This window comes from Nyctibius grandis, chromosome 1 (assembly GCF_013368605.1).
Source record: "Nyctibius grandis isolate bNycGra1 chromosome 1, bNycGra1.pri, whole genome shotgun sequence".
Classification (NCBI taxonomy): Eukaryota; Metazoa; Chordata; class Aves; order Nyctibiiformes; family Nyctibiidae; genus Nyctibius; species Nyctibius grandis.
This window is the reverse complement of record NC_090658.1, coordinates 132,495,403-132,502,838: the sequence shown is the minus strand read 5'-3', so window position 1 is coordinate 132,502,838 and position 7,436 is coordinate 132,495,403.

Sequence of the window (7,436 nt, the reverse complement as noted above, 5' to 3'; positions counted from 1 at the left end):
GGGCCGTGGCAGGGGCACCCCCCAGGAACACTCGGCTTGGGGGTGGGTGGGAGTTTCCCCCTGGAAGTCCTCTTCCTGTGGCAGGAGGTGGGTGCGTGGGGTGGTCTGTGTCCCACCTCCAGTGGGTCACCACACCTTTCCCCTTGCTGCCCAGTTGCCAACCAGCTCAGCCCATGGCTGGCAGGAGTAATCGCAGCCCCCGGAGAGGGGTGAGATGCTTGTCCCCATGGGGAAACTGAGGCACAGAGGACCAGAGGGAAACCCACTGAGCTGACCGCAACCCACCGCTGCTCTCAGCCTTGGTGTGGGCTGTGCAGAGCGGTGCAAGGTGTGCACCCAACATGATCAATCTTTGGGAGGGGGCAAGGTGGGGAGGAAGCTTTAAGGTGCTGCTAGAGGTCCCTTGCTGCCTTTGGGGTGCTGCCCGCTCCCCGCTGCAGCTTGCAGCTCACCCAGGCCACTCGGGCTCATAGCCCGGTCCCCAGGACTCCATGTCCCTGCCCCGTCCTGGTCCTGGAGCAGAGCAAAGCACCTTCCAACATCGCTACAAGGTGGGGAGGAGCTGGCTTGGCCCGGTGCCACAATCAGGAGCAAGACCTGGGAGGAGAAGGGTGAGCGCTCCTTGCTCAGGGCCATCTCCAGCCGTGGTGCCATCCTGAGGACACATATCGCCTCTTCCATCAGGAGGGAAGATCTCCAGGGGTGCAACCCCATGGCTGCAGGTCTCCTCCCACCACGGTGCAACGTGTGTCCATGGCAGCTGCCTCTCACAGCCACCCCTGACCAAGGCTTCTCCTTGGGACACCCACCAAGGACACCCTGAAGGTCTGGGACAAGGAAAGACAGAATCCCAGAATCAATGAGGTTGGCAGAGCCCTCTGGGATCATCGAGTCCAACCATTGCCCTGACACCACCATGGCAACTAGACCAGGGCACTAAGTGCCATGGCCAGGCTTTTCTTAAACCCCTCCAGAGATGGTGACTCCACCACCTCCCTGGGCAGCCCCTTCCAATGGCTAATGACCCTTGCTGAGAAGAAATGCTTCCTAATGTCCAACTGAACCTCCCCTGGTGAAGCTTGAGGCTGTGTCCTCTTGTCCTAGCGCTGGTTGCCTGGGAGAAGAGGCCGACTCCCACTGCGCTACAACCTCCCTTCAGGTAGTTGTAGACTGCACTAAGGTCACCTCTGAGCCTCCTCTTCTCCAGGCTAAACACCCCCAGCTCCCTCAGCCGTTCCTCGCAGGTCAGACCCTCCAGACCCTTCCCCAGCTTGGTCGCCCTCCTCTGCACTCGCTCCAACACCTCAACACCTTTCTTGAAGTGCGGGGCCCACAACTGGCCGACACGCTCCAGGTCTGACCGGCTCGGGGTAGGGCTCTGGCCGCTGAGCTGCCTTTCCTCTCAGGAAGGCCAAAGGCACCGTCAAAGCGTGTTCCGTTCAGACCTGGCCAAACATCTGCAAACGCTGCCCTGGCGAAACCGAAGCTGCAGCAAATAAAGACAATTATTGTAGAGTATTCCCAAGGTTTCCTCTTAACACAAAACACCCGCGCGAGCAGCCCCGTTACTTCTTTCTCATTAAACAGAAAAAAATACCAGTCACATGTAATCCAAAAAAGTTTATATTTTATTAGATTTCAGGCAATTTCCAGCAGAGCTGTGCTTTTGCTTCTTTGCAGCCTTCTCTGTTTATACCCCAACGATAAATGTGACCTTGGTCGGTTCTGGGTTTGGTTCAGGTGTAGGATGAGTCTTGCTCCACTGGCTTCTACGGGAAAACCGAAATATGTGGGGGAAAAAGGGATTTACCTTTATAAAAAGAGTATAAGAGCTATGCAAAATTAAGGCTTTTATCCTTAATTGATTTTAACCAATCAGTTCATTGCTCTTCTGTGTTGACCATCATGCGAGTAGGAAGTTTAGAGGTGGCATGGGATAGCTTCAGTAGTAGAATGGGGTAGCATTCAATAGCTTAAATGCAGGATGCAGGAGGGTGTGGGCCTCTTGTAGGTCCCATGTCACATCTGCCAGCCCCTCGTGAAGGGGTTTTTCCCCATTAAGACCAGGCTGAATGGGGCTTGGAGCAACCTGGTCTAGTGGAAGGTGTCCCTGCTTGTGGCAGGGGGGTGGAACTAGATCATCTTTAACGTCCCTTCCAACCCAAACCATTTGATGGTGCTATGATTCTACGATCTCTTTAACAGAATCACAGAATCACAGAATCAATGAGGTTGGCAGAGCCCTCTGGGATCATCAAGTCCAACCATTGCCCTGACACCACCATGGCAACTAGACCAGGGCACTAAGTGCCATGGCCAGGCTTTTCTTAAACACAGCCAGAGATGGTGACTCCACCACCTCCCTGGGCAGCCCCTTCCAATGGCTAATGACCCTTGCTGAGAAGAAATGCTTCCTAATGTCCAACCTGACCCTCCCCTGGCCAAGCTTGAGGCTGTGTCCTCTTGTCCTATCACTAGTTGCCTGGGAGAAGAGGCCGACTCCCACTGCGCTACACCCTCCCTTCAGGTAGTTGTAGACTGCACTAAGGTCACCTCTGAGCCTCTTCTTCTCCCAGACATGCACACACCCAAAATGAACAGAAATGGAGAAAAGCAATGGAAAGTAGTGCTGGAAAAGCGACCTGGAGTGACTCCTGGATGGTTTGGAAAGGGCAGGAAGCCAGGTCACACACACAATTAATGCCTCCTTTGCTAATTGGAGGGAAAAGCAGGCGACACAAACATTTATCTTGTTGCTGGTGGGGAAAACGCACCACGTCCTCCCAGAAACCTTATAGAATCACAGAATCATTTTGGTTGGAAAGGACCTTTAAGACCAACAAGTCCGACCCTTAACCCAGCACTGCCAAGGCCACCACTAACCCATGGCCCTCAGCACCACATCTACACGGCTTTTAAATCCCCCCAGGGATGGGGACTCCACCACTGCCCTGGGCAGCCTGTGCCAGCGCTTGACAACCCTTTCCATGAAGAAATTGTCCCTGATCTCCAATCTAAACCTCCCCTGGGGCAACTTGAGGCCGGTTCCTCTCATCCCCTCACTTGTTACCTGGGAGAAGAGACCGACCCCCCCTCGCTACACCCTCCTTTCAGGCAGTTGTAGAGAGCGAGAAGGTCTCCCCTCAGCCTCCTTTTCTCCAGACCAAACACCCCCAGGTCCCTCAGCTGTTCCTCATCACACTTGTGCTCCAACAAGTTTATGGAGGTAACGAGCTCAAACGGCCAAACCTGGGTGATTTCCCTTTCATCCCCATACACCTTTAATTCAGGCCCCGACACTGTGCCTGGGCACAGCATCCCACCGTGACTAAAAGGCTATAATGAGCCTTAGCACTAATTAATTTGCTTATACAGAAGTTGCATTGGATTTTGAAGAAACCTGACACAGATGCTCATTTACAACACTGCAGCAGGTTAATTATCAATGGGCACACGCTTAATGGCCTCCCCACTTAGCTTCTTCTCAGTGCTCCCTCCAGATATTTCTCCATCTCTCGTGAGCTTTTTCTTCCCCATAAAAGTGTTGTCCTCACTGTTAAGTCCCCCCCTGTGAGGCTGGTTGTCTGCTGGTGCCATTTCTCCTTTGAGCACCCCAGAGGTTCTGCCTTGCTTTCCTCTGGAACCATTAAACCCATTTCATCGGGTTGTTTAGCAGAAGGAAGCACTTTCCTCTGCAAGAACAAGTGCCGGGTCTTACACTTGGGCCACACCAACCCCCTGCAGCGCTACAGGCTGGGGGAGAGTGGTTAGAAAGAGCCCTGGGGGTGCTGATCGACAGCCGGCTGAACGTGAGCCAGCAGTGTGCCCAGGTGGCCAAGAAGGCCGATGGCATCCTGGCCTCCATTAGGAATAGTGTAGCCAGCCGGTCTGAGGAAGGGATCGTCCCTCTGTACTGGGCACTGGTGAGGCCGCACCTTGAATCCTGTGTCCAGTTGTGGGCCCTGCACTGCAAGAGAGATGTTGAGGTGTTGGAGCGAGTCCAGAGGAGGGCGACCAAGCTGGTGAAGGGTCTGGAGGGTCTGACCTACGAGGAACGGCTGAGGGAGCTGGGGGTGTTTAGCCTGGAGAAGAGGAGGCTCAGAGGTGACCTTAGTGCAGTCTACAACTACCTGAAGGGAGGTTGTAGTGAAGTGGGAGTCGGCCTCTTCTCCCAGGCAACCAGCGCTAGGACAAGAGGACACAGCCTCAAGCTTGGCCAGGGGAGGGTCAGGTTGGACATTAGGAAGCATTTCTTCTCAGCAAGGGTCATTAGCCATTGGAAGGGGCTGCCCAGGGAGGTGGTGGAGTCACCATCTCTGGAGGGGTTTAAGAAAAGCCTGGACATGGCACTTAGTGCCCTGGTCTAGTTGCCATGGTGGTGTCAGGGCAATGGTTGGACTCGATGATCCCAGAGGGCTCTGCCAACCTGGCTGATTCTGTGATTCTGTGACACCCCAATCCCGCTCCTCCTGGGAGAGCATCAACCCCATGATCCAGGGTAATACCCATCGCAAGGAGTCATGGTCAGAGCAACCTTGGGATGGAGGGTCACTGCTGAAGGGTACGGGACACATCATGGCATGCAGGGTGCTTGGGGATTGCATGGGACTCTTATTCATGCAGTATCATAAAATCCATCCAAAACCCCTTGGAAATGGTTTTATAGTGGGACAAAATTCACCTGAGGTGATTACTTGTGACCCCACAGGGTGAAGAGAGCAAGCCACCGACAGGAATAATAAACCCGAGTTATCTGAGATGACCCCGCAGCGCTCTAAGCGTCTCTGGCTGAGTGCAGCTTCTCGTGAAGGGTGTGAATGAGGTGGAACTCATTCTGAACGTCTGCAAAAGAAAGAGGGGTCCGTTAAAGACAGCTGGACATCTGCTGCTGGTTCGTGGTAGATCTGTCACCTGTCCTTGCTGCTGAAATGATGCGCCATCCTCACTGAGTTCCCCTCTCCTATGGGGTTATTTGGTGTTCAAGGTTTGGGGACTGGAGAATAGAACCATAGAATCACAGACTGGTTTGGGTTGGGAGGGACTTTAAAGACCATCTTGTTCCAACGCCCCTGCCACGGGCAGGGACACCTTCCACCAGACCAGGTTGCTCCCAGCCCCATCCAACCTGGCCTTGAACACTGCCAGGGAGGGGGCAGCCACAGCTGCTCTGGGCAACCTGGGCCAGGCTCTCACCACCCTCACAGCAAAGAATTTCTTCCTCACATCTCATCTCAATCTCCCCTCTTTCAGTTTAAAACCATCCCCCCTCGTCCTGTCACTCCATGCCCTTGTAAAAAGCCCCTCTCCCGCTTTCCTGTAGCCCCTGCAGGCACTGGAAGGTGCTAGAAGGTCTCCCCGGAGCCTTCTCTTCTCCAGGCTGAACAGCCCCAGCTCTCTCAGCCTGTCTCCAGAGCAGAGGGGCTCCAGCCCTCCCATCATCTTCGTGGCCTCCTCTGGACTCGCTCCAACAGCTCCGTGTCCTTCTCCTGTTGGGGGTCCAAGAGCTGGACGCAGCACTGCAGGGGGGGTCTCCCGAGAGCGGAGCAGAGGGGTAGAATCCCCTCCCTCACCCTGCTGGCCACGCTGCTTTTGTGACTTGCATGAGAGTGGGCAGCTTTTGGGCAGTGCCACAGCGGGGGGAGTCCTGTTGTCCTGCTGCCCTTCCCTGCCCTACCTCCCAAACAGGGATGCAGGACCTGGGGTTGCTCACACGCCCAGGCTGGTGCACCAGGGCCTGACCTGGCAGCTCGCTGTTGAGTTGGTCCCACGTGGAAAAGGCGAGGCTGAGTGCACGAGAGACCCTCCTGATGCCAACATCTCGCAAGGACATGCCTTCACCTTACCACACACGTGTTCACCAGATCCTTTGTTGAGACCTTGTCCTCTTCCCCAAACGCTGCCCATGGCTGTGGAGAGGTCCCCAAGGAACAAGAAGGTGCACAACTTACCTTCAGGTTCTTGAAGTGTGTTCTCACGCTCTCCTGAGCTTTTTCCAACATTTCTCTTTCCAATTCCAATTTGCAACTGTCAGACTGAGATCCAGAGCCAAGATGCCCTGGGGAGGAGGGCCAGTAGTGTGGTTTGGGAGAGGAAAATGCAGTGCTTTATGCTGCAGCGTTGGAGGTGACCCATCTCCAGGACACTTTCCTGCTTAGGCTTGGCTAACTGGCCCAGCAGCCCATTTTCAGAATTAACTAATTAAGTAATTAAGGTGTCTTCCTAAAGGAAACACGAGTGACTTCTGGATTCTGTGTTTTTAACTTTTTCATTTTCTGAGTATGCCACCTACTGATGGGAGAGGGAGGCAGTCACGAATTCGTGAGCTTGTTAGTTTAGGATGCTGAAGGAGATGTGAAGGATGTCCTTCAAAGATAAATAAATAACGATGAACTAATTCTGCAAAAAAAATCTGTAGTTTACAAGAATTAGAGTAAAACAGGCAGTTAACTTTCTGTATTTGAGCATGATCTACTTTGGGCTTCAGAAATCTCTCTGAGTTCACAGAATCCCAGAATCAATGAGGTTGGCAGAGCCCTCTGGGCTCATCGAGTCCAACCATTGCCCTGACACCACCATGGCAACTAGACCAGGGCACTAAGTGCCATGGCCAGGCTTTTCTTAAACCCCTCCAGAGATGGTGACTCCACCACCTCCCTGGGCAGCCCCTTCCAATGGCTAATGACCCTTGCTGAGAAGAAATGCTTCCTAATGTCCAACCTGAACCTCCCCTGGCCAAGCTTGAGGCTGTGTCCTCTTGTCCTAGCGCTGGTTGCCTGGGAGAAGAGGCCGACTCCCACTCCACTACAACCTCCCTTCAGGTAGTTGTAGACTGCACTAAGGTCACCTCTGAGCCTCCTCTTCTCCAGGCTAAACACCCCCAGCTCCCTCAGCCGTTCCTCGGAGGTCAGACCCTCCAGACCCTTCACCAGCTTGGTCGCCCTCCTCTGGACTCGCTCCAACACCTCAACATCTTTCTTGAAGTGCGGGGCCCACAACTGGACACTGGACACAGGATGATCTGTTCCATCACCTTGCCTGGCACCGAGGTCAGACTGACAGGCCTATAGTTCCCTGAATCATCCTTACGACCCTTCTTGTAGATGGGTGTTACATTTGCTAATTTCCAGTCCACTGGAACTTCTCCAGTTAACCAGGACTGCTGGTAGATAATAGAGGGTGGACATAGAGGACACACAGGGAAACCATGGCAGGAGTGGGTGGGAGAGGGTCAAACCAACCAGTGTCACAAGTCTTGGGGATAAGTGTCACTCTCTTCCACACAATCTTGCACTCACTTCCTACACGACCCTGCAGGGCAGGGAGGCTGCATGGTGCTGGGATGGTGTCTCTCTAAAAGCGTTGTCGACTTGCTGTCCGTCTGTCCTGACCATCCTGAGGAATCCTGCTGCTCTTCTCAAGAAACCCATGTCCCCTTC